Source organism: Tenrec ecaudatus, chromosome 1, assembly GCF_050624435.1.
Source record: "Tenrec ecaudatus isolate mTenEca1 chromosome 1, mTenEca1.hap1, whole genome shotgun sequence".
In the NCBI taxonomy this organism is placed as follows: Eukaryota; Metazoa; Chordata; class Mammalia; order Afrosoricida; family Tenrecidae; genus Tenrec; species Tenrec ecaudatus.
Genome location: NC_134530.1, coordinates 192705273 through 192732533, shown reverse-complemented (window position 1 = coordinate 192732533; position 27261 = coordinate 192705273). Strand labels below are relative to the sequence as shown.

Sequence of the window (27261 nt, the reverse complement as noted above, 5' to 3'; positions counted from 1 at the left end):
GAGTTTCATAAAATACCACTGCTTGCATCAAATACACCTTGATCCTCAAAGCGACACTTTTTGATCCTCTAACACTTTTTAAAATATATACTTTATTGTGAATTGTATGGAGATATGCATAGCAGATCAGTTTTCTTTTCATTATTTTGAACACTTTAAGAAGATCTTTTGCAGTAGATTTACCCAGTGTATTATGATATTTGATTCCTTGATTGCTGCTTCCATGGCCATGGATTGTCGATCCAAGCAAAGGAAACTCCTTGACAACTTTTATCTTTTTTCCATTTACCATGATGTTGCTTATTGATCCAGTTATGAAGATTTTTGTTTTGTCTATATTGAGGTTTAATCTATATTGAAAGATGTAATCTTTGATGTTCATCAGTAAGTGCTTCAAGACCTTTCACTTTCTACAAGCAAGGTTGTATCATCTGTATTTTGCAGGTTGTTGTTTTAAAAAATAATATTTTAAAATGGTTTAAAGCTTAAAGAAAAGTTGGAAGAACAATGCAAAGACCTCCCATTTACTCCTTGTCCTGGTTCCCAAACTGGTCTTATTTGCTTTATCATATTTCATCTTTTTCTCCCTCTCCCCCTCTCTTTAACCAACAGAGTAGATCAGAATCATCTGGAATACAATACAGTGTGAAAAGTGTGTTCCTAAGGACCCACAATTCTAGGGCTCAGCAGTAAGCATTGTATTCTGGGAAGAAAGACTTTTCCCAGATTATTTGGATATGCAGATCAGTTTAAGAAAGAGTTTACTATTATGTGATTGTGAGAGTTCATTTTCTTTAGGAAGCAGAAGGGCCCTCAAGATAGGTAGCCTTAGTTTCAAAGCTTTAATGATGTATCTGATTTAAATTTCAGCCTTTCTGCTTTTTAAAAAATCATTCCCTGGGTCCTCTTGTATCTGTTTACAAGTTTACATCAATATAATTGTCTTTCTTACAGAGTCTGATATTTCTTTCCAGGGATTTTGGAAATCTTATTGTCTGTTGTAGTCTGTATTTTCATTATGAATAGGTATAAATCGAAACTCACTGCCAGAGAGTTGATTTCAACTCAGAGTAGCCCGATCGATCGGGAAAAGTAGAACTGCTCCGTAGGGTTTGCGAGGCTGTAACTCTTTATAGAAGCAGACTGCCACCCTCTCCTGTGGAGTGAGTTCCTGATGGGTTCTCACCCCAACCTTACATTTAGCAGCTAAGCAATTTTAACTTTTGTACCACCAGGTGGTAGGTGATGGGTTCTGTGTTGGATTGCTAACTGTACAAGTCAGCAGACAGATTCTGTCTCATAGTGACCCTGTAGGGCAGGGTAGAAAATGTGAGATACATAGTGCTATTCAATAATAGGAATTTTACCAAGTCAGAGAGGTAAGTGTTGTTGATATATTGAGATGTGAAGGATGGGTAGGAATTAAGTAGGTCTGGATATAGGCAGAGAGATTGTACCAGTGCAAGACAGTGAATTATTTAATTTGGCTCTTCCAGCTATATTGTGGGGGACTAGCCCTCCACAACCAAATGGGTCCTAGGGGGAAGGTTGTGTAATTGAAGGGTAAATTAAAGAAACGACAGACAAGGCATGCAAGTGCTCACCTCTCCTATGGCAACTGGAACCAGAGTTAAGGAGGAATGTATTCTCTCACAAGCTTGTATAGTACCTGGGCATGCAAGCCACGTGGCACACATGTGTAACAGGAAGGGTTTGTATTAGAGGTGTACACTGGAGGGGGAAGAGCTAGGAGGAAACAAGCAATAGGAAGGGGAGGCACGAGAGGCATACATGTGACAAGAAGATACATACGCAATAAGATGGGCGGGTTCTAGAGTTCTAGGTGGTGGCTTAACCTTGGTCATTCTGAGCTAACTTTAATTGAAGTGACCCTAAGCTCTTTTCCAGGGAACCATCTGTGATCTTTATCAGAAGGGAGTGAGCCCTACCTAGGGTGGGACGGACGATAGAGTCTGATTGCTCTTGATGGCAGATAGCCTTCAAGCAGTTAACCTTCAAGAGTATAGTAAGCAACCACGTCCTTGCAAGGAGCACTTTAAAATTGGCATCATTTTGAGGGGAAAACCTTTTCATTAGGAGAATGTGACTGGGATGCATCTCCACCCCACAAAAGGGAAGGCCTCCCTCCACAAGAAGTCTGGCCTCTTAAGCTTAAATATGAGTGTAGAGTATTTGTCCCTGTACACTCTTGCCAGTTCTCAGTGTCCCACACCATAATCTCTATATTTCCCACCAAACCTTTTCCTGGTAAGTCTGGGTATGAGGTAGGAGAAGATACTGATAGGATTCAGCTGTGAGTGTTGTTAACATGATTGATTGTTACTGTCATACTGCTGGGTATAAAATGTTCCATCTCAGAAGCAAGAGGGGGAATCTCACTACCAGCAGTTGCCAGGAGTGAGTTCTGTCCTGGGACCCTGAGGTCCCTGTGCAGGGAACCTTGTTGGTCCAGAAGACAGCTTTGACACTAGAGGAGTGTTTGAGAAGCAGCAGCACAACCAGGAGCCAGAGCCTGATGTTTGGTGCTTTGGGACAGGAGACTGGGTTGTGCAGTGGAATGCCTCTGGACTATTGGTTTTGGGAGCTTGAGCTTGCTGACTGGTAGAGCTGGAGCTGAGTGCCTTTGGGTTGAGCCTTATAGTAGAAGAGCATGTATTAGCAGCCCTAAAGGAACTTTGTAACATGTCCTGACTGAACAACTGTATCCTGAGCATTTCTCACCTGAAAATCATCCCCGCAATTGTGAGTATTATCTGTGAGTTCTGTATTGGTGATACAATGAATTATTGAACCCAGTAGCTCAAAATTAGAATGCTGAGAGTAGACAGAAAGGTAGCGTGCATAACAACCAGAGAGAAGGAACAGAATATGCGTAGACCATGTGGATGGATGAAGCATGGTAACAGTATTATTTTCAATGGGGTTGAATATAACAGAAAAACTTTGTATCTTTTTTGTATGCTTCAATAGCTTTTGCTTGGTGGTGTAGTGGGTTATGTGTTGGACTACAAACCATAAGATCAACAGTTAGAAGCTCTTTTCTATTCTCATAAAGTTACAGTTTTAGGAAGCCAGTTCTACCCTGCTCTATACGGTTTCTGTGGGCTAGGATGGACTTGATGGCAGTGAGTTTTCTGTTTTCAGTTGTTAATCTATCTCTTAACTAGAAATTATATGATATGTTAAAAAAGTATTCCCAAGGCCTTATGAGTAGGGTCTCAAATTTGCTTTGACTCTTTGTAAATACTCTGCTTAATATTTATGATTTGATTGTTGACATTTAGATCAGTGAATTAAGGTAATTTCTCAAATAACTTCCTTTAATTTTAGTTGTTTAAATTAAAACATTTTAAGATAAAGTTTAAAGTTGTTGTCTTTCCAAAGATACTGGCTTCTAGGGCGCATCGGAATGATTCTGGCAGGCTGCAAGAGCAGGTATCTGTGCTTTATCCTGGATTATGGACTTTAGTATAAAAGTTTTTCATTGCCAGAGGGGTGTTGAGTAATTTTTTTTAAAGGGGGGGGAGATAGACTGAATAAGTTTGGAAACCTATGCTTCAAATTGTTATTAGGAAATTATTTAAAAGGATTAATTTAAACTCTAAATTCATGCTCATCTTAAAAAACACAATTCGGCTCTCTGCTCCTCCTCGTGCGACAGACAGCCGCCTCTCCCGTTCCCGTGCAGTCCCAGCCGCATCCCCGAGACACGATGGTGAAGGTTGGAGTGAACAGATTCGGCCACATTGGGCGCCTGGTCACCAGGGCTTCTTTCCTTTCTGGCAAAGTGGAGATTGTTGCCATCAATGACCCCTTCATTGATCTGAACTACATGGTCTACATGTTCCAGTATGATTCCACCCACGGCAAGTTCAATGGCGCCATCAAGGCTGAGAATGGGAAGCTTGTCGTCAATGGGAAGGCCATCTCCCATCTTCCAGGAGTGAGATCCCGCCAACATCAAGTGGGACGAGGCCGGTGCCGAGTATGTCGTGGAGTCCACCGGTGTCTTCACCATCATGGAGAAGGCCGGGGCTCACCTGAAGGGCGGTGCCAAAAGGGTGATCATCTCTGCCCCTTCTGCCGATGCCCCCATGTTTGTGATGGGCGTGAACCACGAGAAGTACAACTCCCTCAAGATTGTCAGCAATGCCTCCTGCACCACCAACTGCTTAGCCCCCCTGGCCAAGGTCATCCATGACAATTTTGGCATCGTGGAAGGACTCATGACCACAGTCCACGCCATCACTGCCACCCAAAAGACCGTGGATGGCCCCTCTGGGAAACTCTGGCGTGATGCCCGTGGGGCTGCCCAGAACATCATCCCTGCATCTACTGGCGCTGCCAAGGCTGTGGGCAAGGTTATCCCGGAGCTGAATGGGAAACTGACTGGCATGGCCTTCCGTGTCCCCACCCCCAATGTGTCCGTCATAGATCTCACCTGCCGTCTGGAGAAAGCTGCCAAGTACGATGACATCAAGAAGGTGGTGAAGCAGGCGTCCAATGGTCCCCTAAAGGGCATCCTGTGCTACACCGAGGACCAGGTTGTCTCCAGTGACTTCAACAGTGACCCTCACTCTTCCACCTTTGATGCTGGGGCTGGCATTGCCCTCAACGACCACTTTGTCAAGCTCATTTCCTGGTATGACAATGAATTTGGCTACAGCAACAGAGTGGTGGACCTCATGGTCCACATGGCCTCCAAGGAGTAAGAGGCCCCCTGGACCAGCAGCCCCAGCAACAGCACTGGAGGAAGAGAGGCTCTCAGTTGCTGGGGAGTCTTTGCCCCCAATTCAATCCCTTAACATACTGAGAATATAACATCAGAACTCCCTGAAGGAAGGGGAGGGGCTTAGAGAGCCCGACCTTGTTATGCACCATCAATAAAGTACACTGTACTTTAAAAAAAAAAACAACCACAATTCTTGTTAGCGGTTATATCTGAAACATTGGGAACAACAAATTTTATCAGAAAACAAATTTGTTTCTGTCCTGTAGTACAGTAAGTCTATTGAATTGGGGTAAAAGGATTTATTGAGTTTACAAAAATCAGTGCTAAGTTTGCTTTTGACCAAGGGGAAATTTTTTTGACTTAGGGAAAATATACACATGGGGTAGGATTTTAAGTACAGTTGTTGACATCAAAGACTTGACTAAGCTCAACTTCATGAGGATAAAAAAAACCTCTTCCTCCCAAGTCCACTAGGGGATACTCCAGTACTTAGGCAGAAAATCTAGTTGTCACTGTAGTTTAAAAACCATCTCTCGTGTAGTAAAATTATTACTTTGTTGTTTGCTTATACGGACAAATAAAAAGTGCACTTCTGGGGCTGGCTTAGGCTGACAGTTTGATATTAACAGCTATTTTGAAGAAGAATTTGCTGCATTTTTTTAAGTGCAGAGATTCATACTATAGTAGGGCTGTTCACTGACTTTCGGGAACATTTTAGAAAAAAACCTGGTTATTGTCTTTTTTCTTCATACAGGAAAACAATGCTTCTCATTTGTTTTATCAGTTGTGTTCTTCCTTGGAAGGTCAGAAAATTTCATTTTAGTTTGAGTTGTAATTTTCTCCATTGTATCAATATGCTTGCCTAGTCTAAATATTTATCTTGGAAAATATGAAATAGAACCTTAAATACACCCAAATAAGAGAATAGTTCATGCCACTGTCAAAGGTATTCAACAGATTTTAGTATTATATTCATTCTTCTAGTAATTTAGATAGACATTTAGATAAAACATTAAGTCTGATATTCCTGTTCCAAATAGCAAGAGCTGAAATTCTTTTATTGAAACTTTGCCATTGTAGAAATGGGGCTCAACTTTTTTGCCATTTGAGGAAAACATTAAATCACATTGCATCATTTCTACTATTTATAGGTAAAACATAGGCAAAAAATACTGTGTTGTTACAATAACCTACTTTGAAAAATGGAAAATTAGGCAGCATGGGACAAAAATAGTGTTTTAATGAAAATAAATAACTTGGGAATAATGGAATTTGTTTTAACTAGAGTTTGGTGAGAAGATATTATAGGCATAACAGTTTTGGTAGTGCCCTTTCTGAGACTTATGTCTACTGAAATAGAGGAAAACTTGACAGTGGTTGGGGTAACTTTAGCCTTTTAGCTGTGCATCTGGACAGGAAAAATAAACAGCAAGAGCAAGAGGCCAGCTGTACATGTGGTAGAATGAGGGCCAGGGCATTCCTCTGGGCCAGTTTTCCTAACTAGTTCTGTAACTATTGAGTATAACTAATTTCTTCCCTATTGTATGCAATGGCTGATGAATAAATGAAGATAAAACTGATTCATATCTTGTTACATTTTGGCTCTAGGGGAAAGGTAAAATGTCACAGTTAGCACACTCTTCTGCTTTTATACTTCCTTGTTCATTTGAGGTAAAATACCTTTTTCTTAGAGAAATATATAAACATTGCTTTTGCTTGGATCAAAACTGTTCATTTTTATATGGCAGCTTCCAGTTGATTGCTAGATTTCCTTCCTAAGTTCCGTTGAGGAAGTAATTGTTTTGTATTTCCAGCAGCACTGAGTCAGTTGTTCGTTGGAAATTTGTGGGTAAACTGTGATTGTTGAAATATTTTAATAGAGATTATGTAAATGATGGAGAATTTTGAGTAGCTAAAGTGATTTGGTACAGAAAGTTTAAGTTTATTAGCTTAGTTATTTAGCTTTCTTGTAACAAAGGTATTCCAAGTAGATGGCTTAACTAAACAGAAATTTAGTTTAGGAGGCTGGAAGTCTGAATTCCGTAATTCATAAGCATTTTATTACAAGCCTCACAGTATAACATCATGGATCGCACTTTCTCCCTGGGAGTCCTGTTTGTATTCCTCCTTTCCTAGCCCTTCTCAACTTGGTCAGTGGGTAAATGTTGCCCTTTTAATCTCAATTGGTTGGTTATTCTAAGGTATATATACCATAACTTGAACATAGTGTTGTTGCTCTCTTTACAAACCTCTTATTGGCCTGAAAAATTACCCATTGGCGAGTTCAAATCCAGACCTGAAGGATGACTAAGGGTCATGGCCTCAGCATTTCCACCTACCCTTTTCTGACCAGTAAGCTTGGTCTCTGTGATTCTGAATTTCGTTTTACATTTTTCTCCCACTTTATCCCGAACCTTTTAATGTGATCCTTTGCAGAGTAGTTAGTGGTAGCAAGGCACCCTTTAGTTCTGGTCTTAGGGTTATGGAGTCTGATGTTCCCATTGTCCATTAGTTCATTGGTCTGATTGTTTCCTTGTTGTTCTCAGATTTAATCACTTAATCTTTGCTCTGGACTGGAGAAGACCAGTAGTTTGCACTTCAGAGGGTCAGTCATGAGTTTTTAAGACCCCAGTCACTACTCATCAAAGTCGGTTATAGAACATTATCTTGGTTGGCTCTCTTATGCCAATTGACCTTTGTGTCCCTCAAGACCAGAGTCCTGAGCCCCCCCTGGACCCAGTGAGTCATTTTCTCAAGGTGATTGGTTATGTTTAAGAAGTTTATTTCCTGTACACTCCACTACATTCATGACTATATTTGCAGCAAAGGTCAGTACTCATTGTGCTTGCTGTTTTCCCCATTAGGAAGAACTAATGGATGTAACAACTTTATAGGGGCAAGGTGATTACTAGATGAAATGTAATATGATGAAATAGTAAAGGACCACCCGAGAAGGGACTATTTAACTTGTTGTAGGTGAAAGATGAGGCTGTCTGATCACATAAAAATTTAGTCTTGGGAACCCTAAAAATCAAGTTGTACTCTGTCATATAGTGTTGCTCTGAGTTGGGATTGACTCAGTGACAGTAGGTTGAGTTATTTAACTCCTTGAGCTCTGAGAAATTCCCAAAGAAATATATTAAAATACCTAGAACAACAGGAAGAATGTCTTATTTTTTTGCTGTTAATCTTTTATGTTTTGAGAGAGTAGAATTGAACCAGGAATTGAATGTGATTCAAGCATTGCTGTTTTTATTACTCATTTAACTTTTATTTAATTTTGGAAGTCTTATATATAGTTTGGAATTTAAGACTTAAGTGTTTAATCTCCTATCTCTTCAGCCACCTGATTCTCTTCCATAGAGGCCATCAATACTCCCAATTTAAATAAACTTTCAAAAAATATGTGCTTAACATTTATTATTTAAACCATTTCCTTGGGATTTATGAATAATTAAAGTTGACACCATGGCTTTTAGAGTCAAACACTTTAAATTTTCATTTATTCAGTAGTTATTATTGAGCACCTATCAGGCATTTTCTTGGTGCTGGCAAAACAGTAGCGGCAAATCAAACTATCTGCCTTCCTGAAGAATACCATGTATGGGCTGAGACACAATAAATATTATATCATGTGGTAGTGTGTAAAGGAATGGTGAGAGGAGAGGTGCTGTTTTAGAAAGGATGGTCAGAGAAAGCCTTTAGTTGGGTAATGTTTAAGCACAGGATTGAAAGATCTGGAAGGAGACTTGTAGCTTGAGGAGAAAAGCATTCCAGGGAGAACATAAGGACAGAATTCTAGAGATGAGACTATATTTAAAGCAGAGATATGTGTCCTTCCAGAATGATATAGGAGGCTAGACTGGCTGGGGAGAACTGACCCAGGGAGAGAATGAGGAGAGATGATACATAGAAGGGACAAGGAGTAGGTCTTGATTCGGCATCACCTCTAGAGCAGTGGATTTACTAAATATACTGAGCTTTATGAAATTTAGTTAGGCAATATCCCCTTCCTGCCACCCAGGAAGCATGAAGGTAAGAAAGAAAATTGGATTCTTAATGAATATTTATATTTTTATTGTTAATTTTAGGGATTAGAGGTAAACTCTATAATGATTTAAATTTGCTTGGGTCCTAACTATCACTTGCATCTTGAAGAAACAAGGTAAGATTCTCAAAAATAACTCCAATACTTTTTGTAAGTTGTTATAGCTCCCTGAACTAACTACAATCTTTTCTCTTGTGAACTGTTCTGTTCTTTGTCAGTGGTTTGTTTTTGTTGTTTTGTTGTCTGGTTGTATACTTTTGCTTTGTTTTCCTCTGTCTAGTTTTCGTGCATGTTAGTGACTCCACAGGTCTGTCTGAATAGGACAGGCTGGATGAACTATCTGGAGGAAAAACAACGGGACCGACAGTTCTGGGGGGACTTGGGGTGGAGGGGTAGGGGGGGTAAGGAAGTGGTGTTAACAAACCCAGGGACAAGGGAAAAACATGGGACCCCAAATGGTAGAGAAGGGAGAGTGGCAGGCCTGGTGGGAAATGATCAAGGGTAAGGTTGCTTAGAGAAGAGGTATACTCTAGCCCAGGTGGCGATGAAGCATGGTAGTAGGGCAGGAGGAAAGTCAAGGGAGATGGAGGAAAGAGCTAGGAGTCAAAGGGCATTCATGGAGGTCTAGACAAAGACATGTACATGCAAATATATATAGGAGGATGGGGAAATAGATCTATGTGTCTATATTTATAGGTCAAGTATTAAGGTGGCAGAAGGACCTTGGGCCTCTACTCAAACACTCCCTCAATGCATGAATACCTTCTTTTATTAAATTGGAACTCTATGATGCTCACTCTCCCGACACAACGGCTGGAGCCAAAGTGGGTGAACAAGTAAATGTGGTGAAGAAAGCTGATGGTGCCCGGCTATCAAAAGAGATAGTGACTGGGGTCTTAAAGGCTTGAAGATAAACAAGCGGCCATCTAGCTCAGAAGCAACAAAGTCCACATGGAAGAACACACCAGCCTGTGTGATCGAGTGGTCCCAAAGGGATCAGTTACCAGGCATCAAAGAACAAAAAATCATATCATTGACTGCACACCTCCATGATAGGATCGCTGAAGACAAATGGGTGCATAAGCAAATGTGGTGAAGAAAGCTGATGGTGCCCGGCTATCAAAAGAGATAGTGTCTGGGGTCTTAAAGGCTTGAAGGTGAACAAGCGGCCATCTAGCTCAGAAGCAAATAAGCCCACATGGAAGAAGCACACCAGCCAGTGCGATCACGAGGTGCCCAAGGGACCAGGTATAAGGCATCATGCAAAAAAAAAAAGATATAAGTGTGTGTATGTATGTGTATATATGTGTATATGTATATATGTATATATATATCATATTAAATGAAGGGGGAAGTGCAGAGTGGAGACCCAAGGCCCAAGTGTCGACCAATGGAGATCCCCTCATAGAGGGGTTTAGGAGAGGAGATGGGTTAATTAGGGTGTGAGGTAGTATCGATGAAGAACACAGCTTTCCCCCAGATCCTGGATGCTTCCTCCCCCCAACTACCATGATCTGAATTCTACCTTGCAGGGCTGGATAGGACAGAGGCTGTACACTGGTGCATATGAGGGTTGGAGGTACAGGGAATCCAGGGTGGATGATACCTTCAGGACCAAGGGTGTGAGGGACAATGCTGGGAGAGTGGAGGGTGAGTGGGTTGGAAAGGGGGAACTGATTACAAGGATCCACATGTGACCTCTTCCCTGGGAGAGGGACAGCAGAGAAGGGGGGAAGGGAGACTCCGGATAGGGCAAGATATGACAAAATAACGATGTATAAATTACCAAGGGCACATGAAGGAGGGGGGAAAAGGGGAGGGAGGGGAAAAAAAAAAGAGGACCTGATGCAAGGGGCTTAAGTGGAGAGCAAATGCCTTGAGAATGATTGGGGCAGGGAATGTATGGATGTGCTTTATGGATTGTGGTAAGAGTTGTATGAGTCCCTAATAAAATGTAAAAGAAGAAAAGAGAAAAAAAATGATTAGGGCAAAGACTGTACAGATGTGCTTTATACAATTGATGTATGTATATGTATGAACTGTGAAAAGAATTGTATGAGCCCCAATAAATTGTTAAAAAAAAAGTTGTTATAGCATGCAATTAATTCTTTTCTTAGGGCTTCCAGAAAAGACCGTATCGCAAAGTTTTGACAGATTAAATATTGGGTGCTACTTTTTCCTTTCTAATTTGACTAGATGACATTTAGAATTTGAAATTGCTTAAGTTTGCCTGGCATGTTTCAAAATACTAAAAATATTTTAAAAGGCAAAATCTTTAGACTTGTAGCAAGTAGTTGCTAGTGATGAAAAACGAATATATAAAGTAAACATGTAAAAAATGTCTACATGTGAAATTTAAACTTTCAGAATGATTGAATAATGTGTCTGTGTTTGATAGCCAACCTGCTATCCCTCTGATGTGGTAGAAATGAAATTTGAGAATTTCAGAATTTTTAATATGTAAATAGGTGAGTAGGGGCATTTAGGCTAACATAATGAAACTCATGAAGAAGGGAGGTACGAAGTAATGGTAGAGATGTAGGAAATAGAAAAACAAAATGGACACAGCAAAGCCACACTCAAGTATAAATCGTGTTGGAAAGGGAAGAGAAATAGAAAATGAAAGTTAACGGCAAAGAGACTTTAAGATAACTTTTAAGAAAGAATTGCCAGATTGAGAAAGTTGAGGCAACAGTTTGAAATGGCGAACAAAACCATACACACTCAAAAAAGGAATCTTGAAAATGAGTTCTCATACTATTATAATATGCATTAATATGTTGATAACCAAAGGACATTCATTTTTTAATTTGACCTTGTAATGTAGGCTTCCTAATATATGACTTACTAAGAGGTTAATAATAGTTTTAACATGATGGTTTAGAAGACAGTTTAAAAATTACTTGTAAATGTTTACAGAAGGACTTTTGTATAAGAGAAACAGATTTTCCTGTGTTTTCTTATTAATGGAGGTTCATTATACCTTTTCATGTTTTTTTTTTTTTAGAATAGTTTGACCTTGGAGGGTGGCTGGTTTTAGGACAGCCATTGCTAGTGTCGAGGTGTGAATAGCTAGAAACAGATCATCAGTGTTTTGCTAGTAAAAAAACAATTTGCCAAATGGTGAAGAATTTTTTTAGTAGCACTTTGCTTGTATACTAATTTAAATAAATTGAATTTAGGAATAGATTTAAAATTCTTTTTAAAGAATTAAATAATGTTATCCTAGAAACCTTATTACCAGTTTCTTAACAGATTTGTAGAAATAAACTTTATTAATTTACAACAAAAGAACACTTAAGAGTTTTTAAACTCTGAGGTAATGACATTATTAATATTATCAATGAATATTTAGCTTTAAAGCAATTAATTGACATATAATTTAGCATCTATAATGAATCTGGCCAAAGTGGGAGGAAAAAGTTAAAACTGCTTATCACTCGTGTGTTTTGTGTGGGTGATTGTGAAATAAATTGGTTTCTCAGAATTTGGTGTTTATCAGAGGCCTACCCAGCTATACTGATGGTTGGCTATAAAATAAGTGGCAAGAAAGTCACAACCACCAATGGTAAAGGAAAGAAGTCTACCTCTTCAGTAGCCAGGATCTGTTTCTTTAAGGTATTGGAGAATAGTATTTTTCTTTCTTTTTTTTTTCATAGTAATTTTCTTGATCATACATTTTAATCAATAGTAGTATATTTATGTAATAAAGTACATTCCTTAATTAGACATATTCTGTTTAAGTGTTGAAAGCTTATTGTACAGGAAACACCTATGCCTGCTTAATGTAGTTTAGTCATTTTAACTAGAAAGCACATTATAAAAATTGGTCGAAGTTTTTAGTAAGTTAAATATAGCTTCATAGGTAGTTTCTAATAAAAATACCAAATAACAATCAAGGAATCAAAAGGTTAGAACTGTCTCTGTGAGTCTCTGTTTGAAACTATATAGATGTAGAGAGTCACACCTATCACTCGCAGGCCAGCAAGTGGTTTTCAACTGCTGATACCGCCCCCCGCCCTTCCAGCACAGCATTTGAACTGCTGAGCTTGTGTCTAGCCGTCTAATGCTTACTTGACACCTGAAAGCACCACCTAGGTTCCTCATTCATAGGATTATAAACTCAAGGAAACTAAACTCAATGCCTGCAAGTCAATGCTGATTCATAGTACTGAATCTCACTGCTATCAATCCAATCCCACTGTTAGCAAATCCATGCTGACCCTATAGGACAGGGTAGAACTTAGAACTGCCTCTGTGATTGTCCGAGACTGTGACTACCTGTATACGGGAGTAGAAAGCCCCATCTTTCTACTGCAGAGTGGCTGGTGGTTTTGAATTGCTCACCTTGCAGATTGCTACCCAAAGTAGAACCACTATGAATCAACTGATCTTGTTAATCAGAAGAGTGATCTGCTGTCAGTGGGACTTAAAGGTTTGGTAGGCTGAAAGTGGCCCCTCTCTCCCCCTCTTAAAACAACCCAGGTCTCAATCCCGTGAGCCTTTGAATGTTACCTTAGCCAAAGAAAGGGAGGCGGTTTCAGTAAGGATGTTGAGAAGCCCTACATGCAGTCACATGTGGCCTTATAAGATGAAAGCAGCGGAAGCGAATGCACACCCAGCAGAAAAGGAAGGCAATGTGAAGATGGCACAAAGTTTTGAAAATGCCGACCCATTAAGACTGGAGTGATATGGTCAACAACAAGGGAATGCTAGCAGCCACCAAACTCTCAACTTCCTGCCATCAAGCTGACGCCAACACCTAGTGCGACCCTTTAGGACAGTGGTTTTCAACCTCCTTAATGCCACATCCCTTTAATGCAGTCACCTCATGTTGTGGTGACCCGCAACCATCTGAAATATGTGTTTTCTAGTGGTCTTGAGGTGACCTCTGTGAAAGGGTTGTTCGACCCCCAAAGGGGTCACGACCCACAGATTGAGAACCACTGCTTTAGGACAAAGTAGAACTGCCCCTGTGGGTTTCCAAGACTAACTCTTTATAGGAATAGAAAGCTTTGTCTTTCTTCTGCAGAGTGGCTGGTGGTTTGAACTGCTGACCTTGGATATCACAGCCCAACACATAACCACTTGGTGGCATAGTGGTTATGCTAACCTAAAGGTCGTCAGATCAAACCCACCCAGGAGCTCTGCTGCAGAGACTCAGCTTGGTGATCTGCTTCTGTAAAGATTACAGCCAAGAAAACCCCTTTGAACCAGTTCTGTTAAATGGGATCTCTATGAGTCGACATTAACTAAATGGCAGCCATCAGCAAGAATAAAGTATTTTTTGTGATGTACCACTTAATAGCAATGCTTATTAAATGTAATATACATCCTGCCCATGTTTTCTATTGATACGTTTTATCACTTCAATTCTGAATGTCGTATTAACTCACTGACATCGAGTCAATTCTGACTCATAGTTTAAAAAATAGATTTGTTGTTGTTGATGTGTTATCAGCTACTGAATCTAGCTAAACTTCTGTTTCCTCATTTGTAAAATGAGGGTGATCCTATTGCTTACCTTGTAGGACTGCAAAGATTAATCATAAAGTTCTTGGCACAGAGCAAACATTAACAAAAAATGTAGACTTTTTGAATTAAAACCTCTGCACTGCTACTTACTAGTTTTATAACCTTGTAGAGATTATTTAACCCTTCTTACCTTCTTTGTGTCTTTCTTTTTCATAAAATGTAGCTTGTATTTGCACCTGAGCAATTATAATTCCCAGCCTGCTTCCAGAAGTGTGGGAATCCAAAGAGCTCCATTCATCTGTTCTTGGTAGTTTGACCTGGCAGTTTCTACTAGTAGTTTCTCTGGGGGGAGCAGTTGCAGCATATTCAGTTGGTGACAGAGTGATTGAGTAGAGGGAAAGATAGAAATTGAAGATATAGAAGAAAGTAGCTGATCATGAATTTAGGGCTTGGAGCTATTGCACTAGAGACAGTATTGGCTAGAGATAATTTATTATAACAGGAAGAAAGGTGAAACATGTGCAGATACTGGGAGCATAAGGTGGATATAGTAGTGGTAATCCCTGGAATTTTTCTTCTGGTGGCTTTGATTTTCTGAGCAAGATCATTAGCTAACAGTGAGAAAGGGGGTGGGAAAAGACATTAGATGTTTAAGAAGAGAGGAGATAGCATATAATTGTTATCTAGCAGTGTCATGGACCTACTGAAGTTAGAAGTCAAGAATTAAAAGTGAGGTCAGTCACCTTGGTTATGTTTTGTACTTTTCCCTTCCTCCTTGCTATATTTATTTCAGACGTAGGAGAATAGACAAAGAATTGGGTTTAACCAGTCTTGTGGTTTTGCAAAGGCGCATTGGTGGCGCTATGGGTAGGTGTGTGTTAACCACAACGTTGGCGATTCAAACACACCAGCCACTCGTTAGAAAGATGAGACTGCCTTTTTTCTGTAAAGACTTGCGGCCCCAGAAACTCTAGCTAGGATTGCTGTGATGACAGTGGATTGGGTTTTGGTTAGGTGGTTTTAAAAAGTGAATATGTACAAGTAATAACAGACCAAGGGCATGTGGTTACAATGGAACTTTAAGCTGGATAAGGAGAGATGGGAGGACATCAAAGGGTAAGGGACAGTGGCAATGCAAAGATAGTTGGACCAATAGGTTGGAGTCCTGAAGATTCCAAGTGATCATTAAGAGTTTATGTACTAGAAGGAATAAGCTAGAATGCTACAAGATGGTATCCAAAAGGAATTGTAGGAAATTGAGGTTCTTGAGAAGGGTATGTGTGTGATTGAAGTGTAGTGTTACATTTAATTTTTGGATCCTCACAACAACCTTAGGATACAGGAACTGCAAGTATTCATGATTTGTAGGTGAGAAAACTGAAGTGCATAGAGGTGGGTCAATTTGTCAGTAGTCACAAAGCAAAGAAATTGGCTATCTGCTTAGTGCTCTGATTCTGTGTTCTAATTCACAGTACCCATTCATTTCTACCGTACTACTTCAATGTTTTTTAATTAATAATTTGTTATTTCCACATCTTTGAACCTAAATAGTAATCTCAAGTCATGACTTTTGAGAAGTGTATTGTGGTTGTTAAGCGCTGTCAAGTCAGCTCTTCTTCATAGCAGCCTTTTGTAAAGCAGAAGGCAATCCTCCTCAATCCTGCACCATCCTTACATCTGTACAAGGTTTGAGGAGTTATTAACAGACAACATTGTGTCCAGCTATCTAGTTGTAGGTGCTCCTCTTTTTCCCCTGCCCTCTGCTTCCTCCTCAGTCATCTTCACAGAGTTGGCATAAGAGGGGTGTTAGAGGGCTCATTGCTGCTATTGTTACTTGATTTTACTGAAAATGCACTTGGCTCTCCTTTTCTGGGCATTCCATATCTGAAGATTCAACTAACCATGGATTGAAAAATACTTGGGGGCAAATGTAGTAGTGAGAACAATCAAAGGCTAAATGGGAGCATAAAGTGTGTTTACATATAGTTTGCACTGTATTAGGGATTATAAATCTAGACACTATTTAAAGTATGTGGGAGTTTGTTTATAAGCTAGATAGATGTAAACATTACTCTATTTTATATAATGGACTTGAGCATTTACAGATTGTGGTATCCATGGGAGTCATTTTCTTATAGATACAGAGAGCTGACAGGGTGCGCACACCCACATACACAGATTTGATTATGACAATTTTGTTTGAAACTTTTTTTATAAGGGGGCTTAAGGCGGATGGGGGACAGGACAAGAAGGAATGTCCATTTCTTTCAGCAGCATGCCTGGGTGGACAGCTGGGCTGTTAGAATGTGTCTGCCCAAATCCATGTGCATTCCTTACGGTGGTAGTTTGTACCATTGTTAAGACTGTAGAAAAGGGTAGTAGCTATGGGATAGTGTCCATTTGGGATATGATTCTCTGCAACCCACGAAGTAAATAAAATCATGGATTTTTCTTTATTTTCTGACTCATCTAGCTTTTTTTTAACAAGGAGAGTGACAGATAGACTTTAAATAGTTCTTTAAATGTGAAGGAGAATGGAGAAATTAGAATTTAATTTATGGACTAATATTTATCATTTTTAATGTTAGAGTATAAGAATGATATGCCTGAATTTCTGATACTATTTTAATATGCTTTACTTTTGTTGATATAATATGTTCAAAATGTAAGTAAAGGTGGTTACCAATTTAAGATGGGGGTTCCATCCCAATGACTTAAGTTGTAAGATGATTCTGATATAAGTTGAATGCCCCTTCTCTGCTTTTTTAAAAAAAAGTTTTCATTATTATTGCCTTTTATAAATCCTATCTTTATTTGTCTGTGGGGGTTGGCAACATTACATATAAACACCTGGGACATCAACAGATTATACCTCAAAGCATTATATGTAGCAAATATTACTACCTATAAGATGTACAAAACAAAAATAGGATTGTGAGGTCCACCAAACCTGAATACCTGTAACTTTGAGATTACCTAGAGATGACCCTTTTCCCCCAGCCAGAGGGACACCCTTTTCCTTTCTGCTTCCACCCCTCTGTCTCTTACTGGATTTTGGCACAGAAACTTTTTACCCAACTAGAATGAGTCTGGGAGCCCTGGTGATATAGTGGTTATGCGTTGGGCTGCTAACTGAAAGATCAGCAGTTTGAAATCAACCAGCCTCTCACCATGGAGAAAGATGAGGCTTTCTACTCCTATAAATGTTGCAGTCTTGGAAGCCCACAGGGACAGTTTTAGCTTGTCTTATAGCAGTGGTTCTCAACCCTCCTAATGCCATGACCCTTTAATACAGTTCCTCATGTGGTGGTGACTCCAACCATAAAATTCATTGCTATTTCATAACTAATTTTGTTACTGTTATGAATTGGGCAACCCCTGTGAAAAGGTCATTCAACCCCTGTGAAAGGGTCGTTTGACCCCCAAAGGAGTTACAACCCACAGTTGAGAACCGCTGTCTTATAGAGTCACTATGAGAATTGACTTGATGTCAGTGAGTGAGTATGAGTCTGGGGTAAAAGAGCAGGATAATGAGATGGTAGAGCTTAATTAGCAACTAATCCTCTCTTATACAATATTGCTGGAATATGGGACATACTGGCTTCTTCCTTCCCTTCCCTCAGAGCTATAGATTCTCAAACTTATTTGGCCTACTGCCTCCTTTTCAGAAAAAGTTACTCAGCGTCCCCTGGCAGTGAAAAACGTTTGTCTTGTTACTGCCTTGCTGAACAGCTTTCATTGCTTTCCTGCCATCAGGATGAGGTCCAGACTCTTCAACAGAGTGTCTGAAGACTTCAGAGTTGGAAGCCTGCCCATTCCCATATATACATCTTTAGGTTCTAGTAATATTAAAATGCATGTTTTTTCTAAACATGACCCATGCCTGGCACATAGTTTATGGTCAAGAAATATTTCTTGGATAAGCAAATATATCACAATTGTACTTTCATAAATGCTATCATGCTAACTTTAATTCTGTGATTTTTTTCCATGAGCTCTTTGAAGTCACCTCATATTCTTTTTTTTTTTTGGGTACACTGTCCTTTATTGATGGTGTGTGATAGGGTTGGACTTTCTAATCTCCTTCCTCCTTCACGGGGCTTTTGGAAACTCAGTGCTGGGGTATTTTTAGTGTGTTGGGGAATTGAGTTAGGGCCAAGACTTCCCAGCAGCTGAGGGCCTCTCTCTTCCTCTAGTGCTAGTGCTGGGGCTGGTGGTCCAGGGGAGTCCCGTTCTTGGAGGCCTTGTAGACCATAAAGCCCACTACTCTGTTGCTGTAGCCAAATTCAATGTCATATGAGGAAGTGAACTTGACAGCGTTTGTTGAGGGCGATGCCAGCCCCCGCATTAAAGGTAGAAGAGTGGGTGTCGCTGTTGAAATCACTGGAGACAGCCTCGTTTTTAGCGTAGTTCAAGATGCTTTTTAGGGGAACACCAATGCCTGCCTTGCCACCTTCTTGATGTCATTGTACTTGGCAACTTTCTCCAGAGAGAGCAGGTTAGATCTACAATCGACACCTTTGGGATAAGGACATGGAAGGCCATGCTCATGAATTTTCGATTCAGTGCCTGGATGACCATGCCTACAGCCTTGTCAGCTTCTATTAGATCCAGAGATGATGTCTGGGCAGCCCAACAGCCATCATGCCAGAGTTCCCAGCGACTGTCCACAGTGATGGTATGGACTGTGGTCCTGAATCCTTCCACAATGCCAAAGTTGTCATGATGACCTTGACTAGGGGACCCAAGCAGTTGGTGCAGGAGACATTGCTGATGATCTTGAGGGAGTTTTAATAAGTCTCATGGTTCATGCCCATAGGGGCATCAACAGAAGAGGCAGAGATGTTGACCCTCTTGCCACCACCCTTCAGTAGCGCCCCAGCCTTTTCTGTGGTTGTGAATATACCACGGGACTCTACAACATAATCAGCACCAACTTTACCCCACTTGATATTAGCAGGATCTTACTCCTGGAGGATAGAGATGGGCTTCCTAGTGATGACAAGCTCCCCATCCTCAGCCTTGACAGTGCCATTGATCTTTCCCTGAGCCGAATCATACTGGAACATGTAGACCATGTAGTTGAGGTCAATGAAGTGTCATTGGTGGCAACAATGCCCACTTTGCCGGAGTTTAAAGCAGAGCTGGTGTCCAGTTGCCCAATCCTGCCAACGCCGTGTCACCATCCTGCCTCAAGGCTGTTGCTAGGACTGCATGAGAGGATGCACGAGGAGGAGCAGAGAACCCTGATGTCCTCTTTTTGTTTTTTCCGCCAGTGTGTGAGGTTCCTGAGGGCCAGGGACCATATCAGTACCTATCCTATTTATTTTAGTTTTCTGGCCTCTCCTGTTCTTCATAAACACTGTATTTTCAGAAGGTCTATAAGGTAACTGTTACTCTTATCCAAGTAGTTCTATTATGTAATGTTATGTAGGGCATATCCCTGGGTTTTTAATTTGGTTCCATTGCCTTCCCAAGGTAGAGATTACATAAAAACTTAAGAAGTAATTGATATTTACGTATATCAGCCCTAAGTAACATTAATATTTACTACTATTAAAATAAGTATATTTAGCTTACTTTATGTAATAATAAGTATAATAGCTTATTCTGAGGTTAGAATGTTGGCTAGGAAGAATTGCAAACTTTGTTTTCATGTGGAAACATTATCTGAGCACATTAACTAGTTGGACGAGATTACATAAGCCTTATCTGTCTTTTTTAGATCAGTACATTTATGTTTTGCACATTTAAAATCAGTGACTCATTACATTGCATTGCTTCTTAAGATGTAACTATTGTTAATGTGGCTGTGTATCCTAGTTTCCATTCTCTTTTTTCAAGGCTGTTTTTCTTTTCTAATCTGACGTCAAATTCTGGGTATTAGAATTACTGATTAATCAGTGGGTGGTACATTATTTGTTCCTGTTAGAAGGCTTTATTTTAGATGTTCTTCCTTCCTTTTCAGAGTCCAGCATCTTAATCATTTTACCATAAGTTTTGAGTCTCTCTGTTCTTAATTTTAGTTTTGTAAAATCATTTAGGTGAAGCAATAGTCATGATAAGTATAAGCATACCAAAAATACCTTGGTTGACTTTTTAGTGTGTATGTGTTTTTTTCTTCATGAATCCAAGTACATTGAAAATTTGTTATATGACCAGTTGAGCTAACATTCAAATTTAACTTTAAAATTAGTAGATTAGGTTCAGGGATGGAGGACATCTGAAATCTCTGATGACTATATTCCTAGAGCAGGCCACTTTCACCATGCCCAAGCTATCTGCCCATAGCAGATACGCTGTGCTGGGATTTACTCACGAGAGGTCATGCCACCTGGTGCTTATTAGCCAGTTATGTGGCCTTGAGAGAATGTCTGCACCATTCTTTGTATTTCAGTTCTTTTTTTTTTCTGTCCATACAGCAATCCATTTTATTCATTTTTCACGTAAATAATTTTAATTTATCAAAATCTTTTGAATATAGGGTTTTCTTTTTTTTTGGAACAATTTATTAGGGGAGCATACAACTCTTATCACAGTTCATACATATACATACATCAATTATATAAAGCACATCTGTACATTCTTTGCTCTAATCATTTTTTTTTCTCCTCTTTTCTTTTTTTACATTTTATTAGGGGCTCATACAACTCTTATCACAATCCATACATATACATACATCAATTGTATAAAGCACATCTGCACATTCCCTGCCCCAATCATTCTCAAGGCATTTTCTCTCCACTTAAGCCCTTTGCATCAGGTCCTCTTTTTTTTTTCCCCTCCCTCCCCTTTCCTCCCTCCCTCATGTGCCCTTGGTAATTTATACATCGTTATTTTGTCATATCTTGCCCTATCCGGAGTCTCCCTTCCCCCCCTTCTTTTATCCCTAAAAGTAGAGACTAAGATCATAGGGTCCCAAACTTATTTGGCCTATTGCCCCCTTTGCAGGAAAATAAATTCATTAGTGCTCTCATTGCAATGAAAATCTTCTGTACTGTATCACATGATCCAGGCGATAAAGTGTCAAAGTAAAAAAAAAAAAGTCACTGCTATCTAGTCCATTCTGACTCATTAAGACCCAATAGGACAGGGTAGAATTGCCCTTGTTGATTTCAGAGACGGAAATTCTTTACAGGAGTAGAAAGCCTAGTCTTTCTCCCACAGAGCAATTGGTGGTTTTGAACTGCTGGCCTTGTGTAACCATTGTGCCAGCAGAGTTTTGAGAATAAAGCGTAACTCTCTGATTTTGCAGTCCCCCTGGATTGTTTCAGTATCGTCCACCCTGGAAAACATGATGTTAGATGTAGAAAACACAAAGTAGCTAATCTACAGAGTTTCACCCATCTTTAAAACGTTTAACTTTGGTATATAATGAATTACAATCTATTTGTATTTGCAGTGCTTTGCCCTTCGCTGGCCCCGCCCCACCTTTGTGAGTAATTCAACTGTACAGTGGGGAGCTCCCTATGCCTCATAGGCATGAATGTCTGAGTATATGCTATATATGAGTGCCCTTCAGACCTTGTTTGTTAGATATGAACCACTTTGCAAAAGTTCGTTTTTCAACTATCTATACTAAAAATCATATTTATTTAAAAATTAATTTTATTAATTTGGACAATGGCTGAAAACAATATCTATGATTAAACTAATCTTACACTTGCAGAAAGTTGCCTTTTGCACAGTTTATTTCAAAAAGATCCTGCCCCACACAATTCCAACTCAGTTACAAAGGACTGCATACTAAAATTCATATTTAATACATAAAATACATTTTCATAGGAATAATTGTCTCCAGATATTTAAATAAAAGAACTAAAAGTAACTACAATTTCAAGCTTGAAAGAATAGTTGTTATAACAATACATGGAAAGTTTTAGGAGAAGTATAGTTGATATAAGAACAAGAGTTTAAGTCAGTACATGCTTTAATACATTTATTACTTTTGAGTATTTTGGCATGTTGGAACTTGAACCTTTAATTGGCAAATCTGTATGCATTCCACTTAAAGCATTTATATCGTGGCCTGATATATTTGTGCAGTATGTTTGCATAATCTACCTAATAATATTCTAATATATTATACAAAGGACAAATACAAATGCTTAGGGAATTAGTGATTCTGCCAAGCCAGAAGACCTGCATCACATAGTTATGGGCATTCTATTAGCGGACTTTACTGCCCCAATAGGCCACAATAGGTTGAAGAAAAGTAGTCTTAGTGGGAATATTCTCTGGCTTCTACATACATTAGACATGTAATCAGGATAGACTAATGCCTGGAAAAGGACATCATGTTTGATAAATTAGAGGGTCAGCAACAAAAGCAGAAGATCTTCTAAGATGAATTGACACATTGTCTATAGTGGCCTCAAGCATTAGAACAACTTTGAGGTTGGCCCACGACTGGATGGTGTCTTGTTCTGTTGTACATAGGGTCGCTATGATTCGGAGCTGAGTCCACAGGACATAACAACACTAATGACTGAACAGGGAGAAGACTACAAGTAGCCCTTATTTACTGACAACAAAGATACTTTTCAGCTGGTTCTGTATATTGTTAATGTAAAATCTACATTAACTTTGTAAGTAGACTCTGTCATTGAGTCAATTCTGACTCACAGGGACCCTATAGGATAGAGTAGAACTGCTCTTTGGGGTTTCCAGGACTGTAACTCTATCGGAGGTAGAAAGCCTCATCTTTCTCCCATTTGCAAGTGGAGGACCAACCTTTTTGTGTATTTAAAAATCTATTTTAACAGTGACAGTTTGTCAGGTAGCCTTGGAAATAATAGACGTGAAAAATTTTAGCCTGTTCTCTCCCTACCTAAGGAATTTGTTCTCTCCGTCCCTAACTGATTTGTTCACTGAAGTTAAATGAATTAATGATTCATCTCAAGTTCCTCTTGTTTATTTATTGGGGTTTCATGGATAAGGGCTAAAGCAGTGATAACACTTCCCTTCCCTTCTGAGCCTTGTCCTTACTCCCAGTGCAAGATACTCTCAATCTCAGCTTCCCTGAGGATGACTGTACTTGGCAGGGCATGGTATGTCATGACTATTCTTGGAACTTGGCTTGGCTGTTTTTGTGCTTCTTTGGCAGAATCCAGAAGGGTTGGGTTGAATCTGAGGGCATCTTTGGAATAATCAGGATGCTTAGTGTAGCAGCCCGGCTTGTAACCAGGATTTAGTCCTCTTACAAATGCTGTTAATCCATTTTCTTGTCAGAAACAGGAACCTGTGCCTCTCTGGTCTCTTTCTCTAAGTTCGGGTATTTAATTAAAGCTCATTTTTTCTAATGATTCACTTCTAAATATGGCACATCAAAAGCAGAATTTTAATTCTCATAAGTGCTTATATGCCTCTTAGAAAAATGTAGTAACATTAAAAACTAAAACTGGCAGTTGCTAATAGCAGCTTTATTACTTTGGTTTTCTTGAATAGTATTTGAATATGTCAGACATTTGTCTTCATCTCTCAAGGTGAGATACTCTTAAGAACTTAAAGAAATCTTTTATGCATCTAGTTAGAAGGCAGTGATAAGTGATTTTTTCTTCTTTTAATCAATTCCCTCTACCCTGCTTTGACTGTAGAGACTCTGGTAAGGATTTGTGTAACCTGGATTCTCCTTTACTAGGCTGCTTCACTGCCTGGGCCATGAGCTCACATTCCATTTCCAAGATGATGGCATGCCTGACAGCAGTAAACCCTCCTTGGTCTGTTAGGAAACTGAAATTAAGAGTTTGATGTTCACCTTTTTTTTTCTTTCTTTTTTTTTAACAATTTATTGGGGCTCATACAATTCTTATCACAGTTCATACATATACATACATCAATTGTATAAAGCACATCTGTACAGTCTTTGCCCTAATCATTTTTTTCTCCTCTTTTCTTTTTTTACATTTTATTAGGGACTCATACAACTCTTCTCACCATCTATACATATACTTACATCAATTGTATAAAGCACATCTGCACATTCCCTGCCCCAATCATTCTCAAGGCATTTGCTCTCCACTTAAGCCCTTTGCATCAGGTCCTCTTTTTTTTTCCCCTTCCCTCCCCTTTCCTCCCTCCCTCATGTGCCCTTGGTAATTTATACATCGTTATTTTGTCATATCTTGCCCTATCTGGAGTCTCCCTTCCCCCCTTCTCTGCTGTCCCTCTCCCAGGGAAGAGGTCACATGTGGATCCTTGTAATCAGTTCCCCCTTTCCAACCCACTCACCCTCCACTCTCCCAGCATTGTCCCTCACACCCTTGGTCCTGAAGGTATCATCCACCCTGGATTCCCTGTGCCTCCAACCCTCATATGCACCAGTGTACAGCCTCTGTCCTATCCAGCCCTGCAAGGTAGAATTCGGATCATGGTAGTTGGGGGGAGGAAGCATCCAGGATCTGGGGGAAAGCTGTGTTCTTCATCGATACTACCTCGCACCCTAATTAACCCATCTCCTCTCCAGATGTTCACCTTTTAAAGACATATTTAAATGCTTTTTTTCCTAAAAGAAAAGTTATTTTCCCCCACCCCACCTCCAATATAACTTCCAAGATACGATTTGTTTCTTCAAATTAGCTTTAAACTGTACTTGTAGAGCCTATTCTAATAGTCTGATTAAGCCACCAGGTATTTGCTGAGATTTTACTGTTGTGAAGCAATCTTGGCAGTGGAAGTCTAGTCTCTACTAGCTCCAAGTCCCTGCTGATGGCTTTTGTTTTCCCAGGCTGGGCTGGCAACAGAAGGCTCATTCAAAGGATCTGGGGAATAGCATCAAGAAGCTAGCAGGACCTTGATCAGGCTAACCTAACATCCTGCCCTCTTTATTTTCTGTCTGGCATTGACATCCAGCTTCCCGTTTCTCTGATCCTGGTGTGTGTTTTCTAGTCTGCCCAGCTGGGCCAATAAGCAAATATAAAACTGCTTCATTTCTTTTCTCCGGTTTTTAAAATTAAAGGTACTTCCCGCAGAGTAACAAAGGGTCAGAGCATTAAGAGCAGGGACAGGGAAGGTTGTCTTTTATATTTCTCCACCTTTTTATTTTGCGTAGAGCTAATAGAAAAGTTGATTAGGGATAAAAAAAAGAAAAAGCTGTGAATGGTTTACGATTGCAGCATGGACTAAATAACACAGACAACACAGCACTGAAAGTGTTTCAAACTTATTCTCACGTACACATACTCATACAGGTACAAACAAGGGTGGAATCTCAAGAATGATCAATGATGACTATCAAATAAGAACTATAGTAATGAAAAGATATGGAGGTCAACATAGGTTTGCAACTATTGGAGGAGGGGGAGAGCTTTCTCTTTGACCCCAAGTGAGAAGGCAGGAGGATGATAATATAAGGAGAGGAGGTAAGGGAAAAATACTATTTCTAGGGCCTGAAGGTAGTGTCAGGAAAAGTCAGAGGGAGTCAAGCAAAGAGAGGCTTTGTATATAGGCATGCATGTGTACTTTTATGTGTATACATGCATGTATATATGTGTATCTGTATATATATATGTGTGTGTATGTATACTTCTTTGTGTGTGTGTGTGTGTAAAACCAAACTCACTACCATCCAGTTGATGCTGAATCCTAGTGATTCTATAAGACAGGGTAGAAATGTCTCTGTCGTTTTCAGAGACCGTAACTCTTTATGGGAGTAGAATGCCCCATTTCTCCTTTGGAGCAGCTGGTGCACACATACACATATGGACATATATACCTATACATATATACACCAATAAATACATATGTGTATATATCATAGTTATTATTTCTTCTTCGTAAAAATGTATACGAATGTATTTATTGATAAGAAACCTTATTAAATAGCATTTAAAAATGGTAGTTTATTAGTATATTCAGATTCTTTTTCCCCCTTGTAACAGGATCATGCTTGAGGTGGAAGCATTATGTTTTGTTTGGCCTGTTTAGCCTTGTCAAACACATATCCAGTCAGTGTCCAAATGCCTTTTTCTTTTTTCTTCTAGTGTGTTTGCATTAGTATCCCGGTAAGACCTGTATATCACCATGACTTCCTTAATAGTTGATGCAATTTTTAACACTATGATAGCTCATGTAATATTTTTGTACCTTCTTTGAACTGTCCATTTTCTTGCTTCCCCCCCCCCCAAAACCATGTTATTTGGCATTAGTACAGATATATGTACCATTCCATCGTTCAATCACATCAAGCAGTAAGATTCAATTGCTACCACAATCAGTTTCAAAACATTGTTTCTTTCTTAAACTTGACATCAGCTTCCTTTTTACCACCTCCTACTACTGTACCCCCTAGAAACTCTTATTCTACTTGCTGTCCTTATACGGGCATCAATCCTGGGTTTCATATACTGAAAAACAGAATGATCTGTCCATTTTCTACCTTAGTTTTGATGTGATTTTGGGTAAAATCACAAAACTGCCCTTTAGTCGATTCTGACTCATAGCGACCCTCTAGAACAGAAAGCAGGACTGCTTCTGTGAGTTTCCAAGCCTGTGAATCTTAACAGGAGCAGAAATCCTCATGTTTTGCCAGTAGAATATCTAGTGGTTTCAAATTGTTGGCCTTGCAGTTAGCAGCCCAACTTGGAAGTTAATCACACTATCAATGTTCCAGGATAATGTGAAAAGACACATATTACTTCCAAAATGCTGTGGAAAGCCTTGTTGCTGTGTTATTATATGAACTATTTCATAGACCATGCTTTTAAAATACTTCTTTGTGGCTTTGGAAGAATTGTAAATTATCATACATTATATATGATAAATGTGTATCTTGAAGTTTTTATTCTCTTTTTAACTAAAATTTTTTTTATAGTTTATGCTTTTGAAATGTCTGGATAGGGTTTGTTATATTTTACAGTGCACAATTCTCCATAATAATCAATTAGCTATTTAGGTATTTAATTTTAAAGGTGCCTGGAGGTATCGATGGTAATGCATTGGATTGCTAACTATAAGGTCTGCAGTTTGAACCTACCAGCTATGCACA

At 39.4% G+C, this 27261-nt stretch overlaps 1 protein-coding gene and 2 pseudogenes across 7 annotated transcripts in view; 2 read left to right on the top strand and 1 right to left on the bottom strand.

The window, feature by feature from the left end:
- ABL2 (ABL proto-oncogene 2, non-receptor tyrosine kinase) overlaps positions 1–27261 on the top strand; it is a 139568-nt gene that overhangs the window by 32340 nt on the left and 79967 nt on the right. The gene's annotated exons all lie outside the window — the stretch shown is intronic.
- On the top strand, positions 3660–4748 carry LOC142437238 (glyceraldehyde-3-phosphate dehydrogenase-like; annotated as a pseudogene).
- Positions 18475–19455, bottom strand: LOC142429439 (glyceraldehyde-3-phosphate dehydrogenase-like; annotated as a pseudogene).